Source organism: Apodemus sylvaticus, chromosome 17 (genome assembly GCF_947179515.1).
Source record: "Apodemus sylvaticus chromosome 17, mApoSyl1.1, whole genome shotgun sequence".
NCBI classification, from domain to species: domain Eukaryota; kingdom Metazoa; phylum Chordata; class Mammalia; order Rodentia; family Muridae; genus Apodemus; species Apodemus sylvaticus.
In genome coordinates, this window is record NC_067488.1 from 62,316,478 (window position 1) to 62,328,929 (window position 12,452).

Consider the following 12,452-nt stretch of genomic DNA (forward strand, 5'->3'; position numbering starts at 1 on the left):
TCCATTATAAACTACTTGGTTCAGGGAATTGAATGCTGTCATTAAAATACCAGCAAACATAACCTTGATCAGACAGTTCAAACACACAGGGTAGGGCGTTCTAAGAGTTACTTGGTGGCGAATACTTTTTAAAGGGTCTCATTCTATTTCTGCAGCATCAGGAATGTCACTGGGGCGTGGCTCACCCATGGAGAGACTACCAAGTGCCCAGGTTAGCTCACTGGCACTGCAAAGACATCACTTTACAGAACTTAACCCTTTTGTGCTCTACTGACAAGTTACCGTAGACTTTAAAGAGATCATCTAATCTATTTCAAAAACGTATGTCCCGGCTTACTTTTGAAAATCCCCGAGGAAACAGTAAAATTTAACTCCATTCTTAGGGGCCAACTCTATCATACTCCAGCTGTTAACTACAAACTTTTTTTCCTTCCAGCTTGTATTAGGTGTTCCTTTCATAACCCAAGCTGACTCATTACAACAAAGAGCGGATTCGTGGTTCTTGGTCGTTAAAAAAAGAAAACCATAGTCAACCTTTTAAGCTTCCTTGGGCATTACCAGCAGGACTGATTGAATCTGTCAATTTAGTGACAGTTTTCTCTGAATCAACAGGCTTACTTAGTGGTAACTCTCTAACTAGTACCAAATTAAGAATGAAAAAAAATTAAATTACTAAACTCATCCACTCCTATCAGCTTGTCCATCTTTCGACATCATTTTGTGCCCCTCCCTTCCTTTGTAGGGCTTATGTAGAAGCATGAGAATCCATTCCACGAGTCATAATTATTATTTCGAATTATCAGTAAGAATGCTGACGCTTAACTGAGGGCAGCATCCATGTGTTTCCAGTGCCTTTTGTATATAGCCCTTGCATTGTTAACCTTCAAATCTTTAGGATAAACATTTCTGGAAGCGCTTATAAGATATCTCCTTCTGTGTTTCCCGACTCCCGGTTGATGGCATTTAGGAGTCTCTGGTACCAGCAGGTGTTGTATTTTCCTTTCTTCAGGCTCCAGCTGGCCACAATGATAGATTCTTGTCCAGCCGCCTAGGCTAGGGCCACATTAGAGGCAAAATGAACCCAGCTCCATCAGACAGCAAGATAAATGGCTGCTGTTTAAGTTTTAAATCCCCCGGTGGGAGTAAATATTGTTCTAGGGGAAAAGGCTTGACAAACATTGCGTCATCCTTACGGAACTGTCTTGATTAAAACAGAATTTTTAGATTAGGTTGGTCCTAATCTAAAAGTGTATCTATCTTGCTGTCAGGGTTTTTTAGTGCCCCCCCCCCCCCGCCCCTTTCTACTCTAAAAAACAGACATATTGTTGGGGATGGTCAAACACGGCTGACACCTCCCAAGGGGCACGGTCCCACTCTTGGTAATAGAAGGCCTCCGAACACTGACACTTTACTGAGGATAATGGCGACAGCAAAGGCTTAGTCAGAAAAAGGCCAGTTGTCACCTAAGTGACAGGCAACAGCTGAGCTCACACATCTGGAGCTAGAGGAGGGCAAACCTTAGCAGCCCTCACTCTGTCTACACCTTGGGCCTGTCTGAAGAGACAGATGAAGTTTCTTTAGTCCAAAAGAACATTAAAAATATCTGATGGTGAACCATTTCAATTATATAACATCAGCGCAGACACTGCCTTCCCAAAGCGCTGATTAAAACCAGGCGGCAGACAAAACTATTCAGGGGGCAGATAGGAGATACAATTTCATCAAGTATAATTTGTCATTCATAAAACCTACCCTAAAAGCCACAAATGCAGCATTCTTTTTCTTTTTCTTTTTTTAAACAGCACAAGTGCACTTGGGCTCTGCCAGCGATTTTTACATATGCTCCCTTTAGGCCGGTTCGCAGTGCAGTTCTTTTCCTTGATCCTGGTTGCAGTTCTACCTGACACGTTTTAAAACCAGGAACCAAATATGTCTCAAGCTTAAGAATCTGAGTCCTCCAGGGGCAGGCTGGGAGTCAAAGCGGTGCCAGTCGTCCCTGCGACCTCCCGGGTACCCCCCCCCCCCCGTCTTCAGTCTCCCGAACGCAATCTGTGGACAATTTTCCCAAAGTCCCAAAAATAACACGGCCCTGCCAATAGTCGTTGGCGATGCTGTTTGTTTTTCTTAGAGGGCAATGAAAACTCAACAGCTTTCTGCTGCATCTCGAGTCCCGCTCCTGCTAATTATTAACAGACCTAGTTTCTTCAACTTTTCCTGCCAGAAGGGAGGACGCCGCGGCTCCCCTTCTCTCCCACGGGCGAGCAGCGTGCCGAGCAGGGGTCTCCACCGAGGGCAGGCTGCGGCTGCTGCCACTCCAGGGCAGGCGGCCCTTCCCGGGCGCGCTAGGCGCCGAGCCTCCCTGCCGACGCCAGTAGGTGACAGGCGATCCTCAGCCACTCACCCTCGCCTCCCCGATCTCGCGTGGCCGGGCTCCGGGCCATGCAGCTGGTCTCGGCGTAGCGGGGAGCCCGCACGACCTGGCTGCCACGCAGCACGAGGGGGCCGTGCGCCCAGCCTCTACGCAGCCACAGCCCAGCAGCCCTTCCCGTGCGGTCCCCCGCGCTCTCAAACCGCCGGACGTCCCACCCCGCGCCGTGACAACGCGGCCCGAGACGCGGCGCCCCTCGCCCCTCGCCACTCACCTCATGCACGAGCGGCGGCCGCTGCTAGCTGCTGCGGTCCTCCGCGTCAGGCGCGCTCCTGCGTGCGCAGCCCCGGGAGCGTCCGCAGCCCGGCCCGTAGCGCTGCGGCCGCGCGGTCCAGGTCAGCGCAGGCGGCGCGGGGCTAGCATGGTGGTGGCGGCTCTCGGGCCGCTGCTCGGCTGCAGGCGGAGTGCGCGCTCCAGTCCCGGCCGCTGCAGAGCACCCGCCCCCGGCCGCCGCGCGGGCGCCAGCGAAATCCCGGAGCGCGGACGCCGGGGATCCAGGAGGCTCTGCGCGCCCACGCGCACAGTGCGGGGCCGCGATCCCTCCCGCGAGGCAGCACCCACCGGACTGCGGGCTGCAGGCCGGCGAGTCTCCGCCCCGCCCCGCCCCGCCCCCAATTCCGTGCCCTTGTTAATGCTGTGGCTCAGGTTCAGCCAATAGTCCAGATGGATTGATTGCGAGATAGAAGGGTGAAGGCGATCCCAATTTCCTCTGATCAAACAGTTTGACTGGGTCCCTATTAGGGTTCGCTTTCCTTTGGGGGCGTGTACAGAAGGCACGAGTTAATTAAACTCTGAATTCCTTCCGGAGCCCTCGCCCCTGGTAAACCCACCTGGACTCGATCCTATATTGTGTAATTCCCCAGACTGGTCTTACTTAGTCAGTTGCACAGCCAAGAGGGTGAGATTTCAGATCGGGAAGGCCAAACTGATTCTCTCAGGGAAAAAGCCTGAGGGCTACAGCTGAGAACCCTCGGGGACCGCGCTGTCTGGGGCCGGAACTGAGTTAGTAGAGCGCACTAGATGCAGGGTCCAAAGCCTTCATTCCACCATGAAGATAATTTTTCATTGACCAAGCCACTCTCCGTGTTTTCACTGCGCCGGCTTCTCGGGGCTGGGCTGGGCTGTCAGGCTCAGTCGCCCACGTTCAACAGGGACTCTCTGCCTGTTTGAAAGTTCTGCCCTGACATTTGCCGACCCCCTAAGCCTCAGCCTCTTACCTTCTCTACTCCCGGATCTGTGGAATCACACTATGGGCACTATGATCCCATATCTCAGAGGGCAGAGCCCACTGCAGCTGGCAATGCCAACCTGACACGTATCCCTACAAAGCAGGACCTTTGTGGACCTCTCCATGTCTTCTAAACCTCCCAAGATTCTGAAAGTAGCATCCTCTAGTACGAGAAGGCTTTGAGTGTTGCAAGTGGGAAGGACGACATTGATTGATAGATTTATATCTCTTTGAGGACAACCAAAGTTGACCGACCTTTAGGACTTTCTCTGGTAGCAAGCATGTTCCATTTCTTTGGTGGCAAAGCAAAGGGAGCCTGGCTAAAAATTGGGACCAATGAGCCAATGACTATAAAGATGTAAAGTGATAATAACTGAAGACGAGGGAGAAGTAGCTTCACAGCCAGGGTCTGTTTGCCTCATCCCTAACTGGGGTTCAGAACTCCTCAGTCGGTTAACATTCTGGAAGCTACTGACAGGCACAGGCTGCTGCTATTGAAATCCTCTCCCTTGTGACCCAAGTCTTCTTGCTCCTCAGCGTTTCATTGGCTGTGGCCTTTAAAGTTGTGTCTCTGCATCTTGTCCATACAAATACTTCTTTTAAGCTATAAGCATGGAGCTACTAGCTAACCTTTCTGCCCAAGAAAACCGCAAAAAATGACTCATTTCATGTCTAGACATAGTGGAAAATTAGTACTTTTTAGGGGCAAATCTCCTGTCTTTATTAATGCCTTGGATTTCTAACTTTTTTTCTCCCTTAAAGCCTCAAAGTAAATTGGGTTTCCAAAAATTAAAAATTGAGCGATGTGGTGGGCGTATCAGGGGAGGATGATGCGTCGAGGATGGTCAGTTACTTCCTGGGCTCCTCCCCTCTGAGGCAGAGTTGGGTGGGAGCAGCTAGAGGAAAGACTATACTATAGCCTGCACTTGGACCTCCCCATTAAAAGGAGAAAGTGTCTGAGTTCGAGGCTAGCCTGGCCTACAGAGTGAGTTCCAGGACAGCAAGGGCTACACAGAAAAACCCTGTCTAGAAAAACCAAAGAAACAAAATGGAGGAATTAAAAAAAAAAGGAGAAAGTATTAGTATGTTACAGCATGACATGAGTATGTTATAGTATGATGAGAGTATGTTGTAGCCCGACCTGAATGTGGTTGTGGAGGGTTTGCAGTTGTTATATCACAGACGCTTTCCTTAAAACTGAGCATCTATCATATATGGTGTAAACACATGGGCTATCCTCTCAAGAAGCAGAAACCTCTGTGCTAGAAATAAATGTACTAGAAAAAATGTACCAGAAACCAACATCTTTGTAGCAAACACTTGTTTTAAATTACTCGGGCAGTTCAAGGGATGGTCCAAGACTAGAGTAAACTGATTTTACAACCCAAGCTCCATCTTTTACCAAATGGAGCCTAAAGGGGTGTCATTAGCATCACTGACCCTTAGTTCCTCCTGTTCCTCCTTGATAAAGAGGATGATACCCAAGTCAGAGAACTATTGGATTCCTGGGCTATTAGTCTTAAGATTTTATGGATCATCTTTAGATCACAGCTTTTCTCATCCACCCTCCCTTACTCCTGCTTCCATGCGAAATCACACAAATTAGAAAAAGGACACCCTCCTGTCAGTATTAGGGACCAAATACAGGGCCTCTTGCTTTCTAGGTAAGAGCAATACCACTGAGTAAAACTTTCCTATCAGACTCTCAAAGGTCCTGCAGGCTGGCTTTGAAAAACTTGAGATCATCTCTCAGTCTCCCGAGTTACTACGGGTACATGTGCGTGCGTGCGCGCATGCGCGCGCGCAACCATGCCTGACAGAAGAAAAGTAGGAGACCATTTTGAAATTTAGTGTATTAGGACAGTATAGGTGGCCCTGCAGTCAACAGCACTTATTGCTCTTTCAGAGGACTGGAGTTTGGTACACAGCACCTACACCAGATGACTCACAACTGCCTCTGTCTTCAACTGCAGGGGATTCAATGTTTGACCTCCTCTGGCCTTCATGGACACCCAATGCACAAAATAGTCACTTATATAAGCATAGAAATACAAATAAATAAATAAATAAATAAATAAATAAAATATATCTTAGAAGATAAAGTTTAATGGCACACATGTAGTCTCCCTTGTGAACTGCCTGGCTGTTCCAGGTCTCCTATTAGTGGGACTCTCTCTTGTTTGTCTTGCCACATAAGTAGAATATCACACCCTTTATATGCAAATCAATTCAGAATCACTGCAAAGCAATGATACTAATTTTTGTAAAAGTTATTCCCACATGTATTGAGCTGGAGCTGCAAGTTTCACATGTTGGAGTCATTATCTCTAGTGCTTCAGAGGGTAACCTTATTCAGGAACAGGTTTTTACAGATGTAATCAAACGAAACCAAAGTCTAGACTGAGTCCTAATCCTCTATGATTGAGTTTTTCTCTTCTTTGCTTCTTTGAGACTAGGGTCTTATGTAGTTCAAGATATCCTTGAATGTAGTTGAGGAAGACCTCCAATTTCTAATTCTCTGTCTTCATCCCCCATACCATACCTTGCCACAACTGACCCTATGAAAAGGGAACTTGGAGACAGACCTGTGTTCAGGGAGAATGCGACAGACATGAATGTGGAGATGGTGACAATAATTTATTTGCCGAGGAACAGAACAGAGTGTAATGAATTATCTGGAGCCAGTTGAGTGAGGGACAGCTCTCCGAAGGAACAAACTCCAGCTCTAACTTGGTCTCATACCTCTCCATTCCTCACCTGTGAGGCAATGTCTTTGTGTTGTCTCTGCTAGCCCACATACGATGCTTTCTATGGTGGTGCCAGTCACCAAATGTGGTACCCAATGACTCATACTAATGAATGCTCTTAGCTTACTCAAGATGAAGAATTAACAGCAGTGCAGACAAAACAGAGACTTAAGCAAGAACCCAGGAGTGCTGACAAACCTGACTTGACATCTGGGTCCGATGGGTTCCTAGATTTTGTTTGATTTTTGTGCCTCCTGACCCCAGATCTCTATTGTGCAGATTCAGCTTGCCATAGAGATTTCAAGTTGCGTGACCTTGAGCTTGTAGTGAGCAACCAATTTGGAAGACCTGCTCCTGTCTTACCCATTCGCGGTGGACTTCCTATGCTTTTTGGGACAAAATCCACTGTCCTCAGAGTAAGGAGAAGGCTCTCATACTTGCATCTTTCTGCCCTCACCTGTGTTTGCACTAATCATACCAAGCTATTTACAGTTTTTCAAAAGCATCACACTATTTGAGACCTCTGTGCTTTGTTGGTACCTAGAAAGTTACCCATTTATCACTGCCTTCTTTATTATAAAGTTCTTTCAGTCCTTAAAAACTTTGCTTAAATGCCCACGTCTTGGTAGTCTACTAATGTACATGTGTATAAGGTAAGCACTTGACTGATGATACCACCTCCCTAGTCCCACATTCTAGCTCTTTACTACCAAAATGGAGATGCTGAGACTGGATAACTTATTGTTTTGTTTATTATTATTCATTTTCATTGTCATTTTGAGGCAGGGTCTCTTTGCATAGCCCAAGCTGTCCTGGCATTCAGAAGACAGATCATGTTCGCCTCAAACTCAGAGACCCACCTACCTCTGCCTCGGAGTGTTGTTGGGATTGAAGGCATGTACCGCTATATCTCGTATATTTATTTTGTTTCCTGATTCTGGTTTTTCTTATTTACACTCCAGAGGAGTCACCTTCACATGCCTGCAGGTTTGAGAACACAAGAAATGAGAAAAGTGAATGTCCCTTTTGCGCATAGCTATCACAGTCCTATCTCTTGGGCCTCATGTTTTCTCTGTCCAGTTTGGACAGACAAGACTTCTTAGCTCACATTGGTAAGGACTGAAAATGTAAGAGAGTGACATGGTGGCTTCAAGCATCCTTGCTGGAGATAACCCTGGGTTAAAGGTGACACTTCTGGTCTTTTTCACCTAAGGGGAACTCTGGAATGTAGAGTGGGCTCACAGAGGGAAGGATGGGAAACTAAATCTCTTCTTGACCTCAGAAAGGTTAGATCTTAGGTGTTCTGTGTGTATTTGCCCTTGTAGGAAAGAAGAAAACAAAGCGACAAAAATAAACCACAGCAATTCTTGCTACAGACTCCTGTCACTTCTGCTACGTTTGGCTCCAGGTTTGCAGATCTCTACTACATAGCGCAGGCTATTCCATAAATACCTTCCAGCATAACTTGTGGTGTTTGCTACTCCCCACCTAAAGTGTTGTTGTGTAACTTGGGTCCAAGGCCCCTAGACTTCTGGGTCAAGCTGATCCTACTTCTTCTTCCTATACCAACTTCTGCCTGAGTGCAAGATTTGTGGGGCACTAAAATTTAAAGTGTAAGAAAAAAAAGATTATTACATGCTCAATAGTATTATGGGTTGTGAGTATAAATGGGAGTGCCAGCTTTGTGCTGCATTTCCCCCTTGAACATTGCCTCAAAGAGGACATTGGTTTGGGGCTCCACTTCAGGGCTTTGCAAAACAACAGTGAGGGAGAATTCAGATAAGGCAAGGGGCTGGGAGGAACCTGGGGATTGGCTCCCACATGCCCTATTCAGGCAGGATGTGATTTCCTCATAGGGGAGAGGCACTGATGACCTGGAAATCACTCTTTTATGCTGGGGTGCTAGCCATGTGACCCTGTATGACATTAGCAAAGTGATCTGTCACTCAAGATGCGGTTGAGCAAAATGCACAAAGGAAATCAGTTAACTAACCTAACTCTATTAGGTTAAAAGGCAAATGGAGATAGAAACAATAATCAGAGGGTAATATTTAATTCATGGAGTCCGCTCTCTGACAGCCGTCTTCTTTTTTAATCTACTTTCTATGTGGCAAAGTAATGAAGTTTGAGGACGCTTAAAGAAAAAAAAATGGAGGAAATCCTTGTGCCATACCACTCAACACAATCCTTTCTATAGAACTTCCACTCTTTTCTTGCTAAAATAAATAAATAAATAAAAAATTTTAAAAATCCTATTTTGTCTAAAAGCAGAATAATTCAATATGAGGAAGAAAAGAAAAAAAAGTTCCCCAAAACACTAACAGTGACTCAGAGTAATATATTTTCTTTAAGTGAATGCCTTGGGCTGGGGGAAATGGCAGACCGGACTCTGCCTGTCGATTGGTCTTCTGCCTTTGCAAGTTGCATGACATCTTGTTTCACCAGAAAGTGGGATTTGTCCATTGACAGTTACAGACCTGGTCTCTTCCCAATTTGTCAAATGGGAGTAAATCAGTAGGCGATCCTGCTGGCTGGGCGGGAAGAAATGGGAATATGGTGGTATGCTTGTGTGTCTTTGCTCATTGATTTGGGAATCAGGAGAGGGGTAGGGGTGAGGAGGGATGGGAGGACCAGCAAAGGGGGCTGCTTTTTAAAATGCAGCCGAAGAAAAGGGCTAGAATGAGAAGGTGCTGATGCTATGTTAGCCTGACAATTGAGGGGGGCTGTGGCTGTCAGAGGGTGTTTGCCAGTGGAGCAGAGTTGTCGAAATAGATGTGATGGAGTTTCCCATAGTGCACTTGCCCATCCGTGAAGTGAAGTGAAGGTTGTCCCATTATCTTATTATCATTATTTTTTATTAAAGCCTTAGGGGTTAATAGCTGAACAAATGCTGCATTTTCTTCTCTTGTTTTAAGTTAAAGGCACACATTGGTATACAACATCTAAGCAGAAAACTGCGGTTGATTTTCTTTGTTGATTTTTGAGTATGGTGCGGATATAGAAGCCAGTGATATTACTGCCTCTTAGTGCTGCGTTCTCTCCTTGTTCCGAGGGAGTTTTGTTTGCAATCCTCCAGGTGGTGTCTCGGTTTTATCATCTTGGCCCCTCACCTGCCCCCATGCATATCTGTCCATAAGGTCTGATGTACTTTCCAAGGTGCTTTTAGGTGCTGATTAGCTTCTTAGCTCTTGACGAGCACAGATAATTTCTTAGGCGTTGGAGCCGTCTCATAGCTTTGTATTATACCTGCAGATAACCTGAATCCAGCAAATAATGAATTGTTGCTGTTGTATTTATTCACTGTGTAGTCTCACATGCTAAATTATGTTCTCATACAGAATCATGGTTTGTGCCTGCCTTTTTATTTTGAGACAGAATCCACTATAGCCTGGGTTACCCTTGTACTCTCTGTGTAGCCAAGGATGGTCCTGAAGACCTGATCCTCTTCTTCTACCTCTGAAGTGCTAGAAGTCCTGGTATCTTCCTCTACCTCTGGGTGAACTCAGAGTTTTATTAGAGTGATAAGTATAAATTTTACTCCTTGTATTGAGAGACAGCTCCACAATATTAATGGGCTTGCAGAGAAAGGGTTAACCAAGGATTTTGAGAAGGTGGGACAGCCTGTCTGAGGGAGGGGGTTCAGTGGAAGAGGGCTGTGATGGAGGGGAGACAGTGTGAGGAATGCCTTGGGACCCAGAAGTGGTTTAGCGTGGGAGGAATCAAGGAAGGCGGAAACCTCAAGATGGTAGGCAAAAGGGTTCATATCATCTTGTCTCCCATGATGGTGAGGAGGAAGGTATTGGCAGAGCGCAGACTACACAAATGACGATTCCTCAGGGCAAGCCTGTTCTGACTGGAAATAGTACCACTCACCTTGCTTTCCGTAAGACGGGTTGCAAAAGGAGTGTGTGATTGTGTCCTTGGGTTTGTAAAAGGAGTGTGTGATTGTGCTTTTTTTTTTCTTTCTTTGTTTCTTTGTTTCTTTCTTTTCTTTTCTTTTTTTTCCCGAGACAGGGTTTCTCTGTGTAGCCCTGGCTGTCCTGGAACTCACTCTGTAGACCAGGCTGGCCTCGAACTCAGAAATCCGCCTGCCTCTGCCTCCCGAGTGCTGGGATTACAGGCATGCGCCACCACTGCCCGGCCTGTGCTTTTGGAATGTAACAACACGGCTGGCTGACTTGTGTGCCTCTTCAAAATGAACAGAAAGAGCAAACGACTGAAAATCATGGAGACCTGGTTCTCTGTCCAGGGGCCCCATTCACAGGTCACGTGGGGTGATGACGATGGGAATTTTCCAGAAAAATTTCAGCACAAAGAGTGGATATTTGACCTTCTGTGTTGGAGGGAGCGTGTGTTTGCATGTGCATCTATTTGAGTATTTAGATCTAGATGAGTTCCAGTGAGAAATACGAGACAATCTGTAGTAAGGAGATTATAAACAGGACAAAGCTAAATAATCTAGTAATTCTCACTTCAATCCGGGAAGGGATTGGTGATGAACTCGGTCTTCTTTCTGAGTTGCCACCACGAGTAAGATTCTACAGATGAACTATGAAGAACCATGAAAGTTTCCACTTTACTCCTGGCCTCTCTTTCCCCCTTAGAATGTACTTTGTAGCTGGCAAGTTAAGGCAAGAAAAACGACAGGCTCAAATCTTTCAACAATTAAGGTGCATCAAAAAAGACTGTAAACTTAAAAGGGTGGACTCTTAAGGTCCCAAGAGATTTGTCAAGTGATACCTACACAGCAGCTGCTGAGTAAAGGAGTGGACAGCCAATGCAGGAGTGTCTGTGGACAGTGTAGAAGGTTTTATTATTTCTGACTGCTTCGTCTATTTAAGAATTTAAAGACATATTTGGCGTAATATTTCCAAATTGACAAGCATAAAACAGACTCCAGTTGAAAGCATTTTCCAGGAAGAAATCCCTCAAATCCTTGTTTACTTTTTGCTCAATAGGATACCTAATTTAACCTCTGAATTCTGTTCGACTTTGGATAAGAGTGCCATCTGATTTGTCTTCCAAGAGTTTATTTTGGCTCAGAAAGAGGTCATGCGTTACTGAATGGGGAAGTATTTTAGGTAAATTTGTCAGTGTTGAACCACGACTCCAGGGAGGGACCTGACCAGAGAGGTGAGGGAATAAGAAACAGACAGACAGACAGACAGACAGACAAAAGGAAAAGCTAGAATCAGGCCAACTGGGCTCTCTCCCAGCACCACAGAAACTCCAGCACCACAGAAACTCAGCATGCTTATTCTATAGATTTGAACAGAGAGGTGAGGTTATTGCATACAGTTGAATTAGGAGGGGGGTTATTACATATAGATAAAGAGGCAGAGTTTATGGTATACAGTTGGGTCAAGGAGACATACTTGGCTAATCTTGGTATAGTAGTCTCTATAGGGCAGCAGTCTCCAGACTGTAAATATCTGGAGGAGGGGAGATATGTGGACATTTTTGGCATATGCTGTCAACATCTCCACTCCTGAGAAAAACTTTGGTATTGTTCTGAGCCTCACTCTGTGGGAGATGGTTTTGACTTTCCTCCATGAATTTGAGGCTACAGTGTCCTTGACATGGTTGTACCCATGTAAAACAGTATATGTTAGCTCAAGACTTTCTATAGTGTAAACCCTATGTATTTCATACATATCCGACACAGGATAGAGCTAAGCTTGACAAAATGACTATGTAGCTGTTGTTGTAGACAGTAATTGGTCAACAGGTCCAACTGCTTTTAGAAGCCACTCCCGGAAGATATAACCTGCCGTATAATTGTACAGGAAGCACCTTCTGTTTCCTTGGCCAAACTTGGCACCTTGGACTTGGGGTTGGTACCAAATGGTCCAGGTACAAGTTAATACAAAAAGCAGGCCATGGTTGACTTCCCTGTTTTGTTAAAAGCGATGCTGTGGCAGACAGTCCATCCCTCTGGCAGTGAGGCTCAGCCTAGCAGAAAGACAATCTAGGAGAAGTATTAAAAGGCTTGGATCAATGGACAACATGCAATCTGGTCATAAATCATCGCCCGTGAAACGAAGAACTG

At 45.8% G+C, this 12,452-nt stretch overlaps 1 protein-coding gene across 1 annotated transcript in view; it reads right to left on the reverse strand.

The window, feature by feature from the left end:
• Positions 1-2,936, reverse strand: part of Prickle1 (prickle planar cell polarity protein 1) — a 94,389-nt gene extending 91,453 nt beyond the window's left edge. The window contains exon 1 of the mRNA XM_052161201.1: positions 2,643-2,936. The gene's annotated coding sequence lies outside the window, so the exon portion shown is untranslated. The remainder of the gene's footprint in view (positions 1-2,642) is intronic.
• Positions 2,937-12,452: the final 9,516 nt, after the last annotated feature.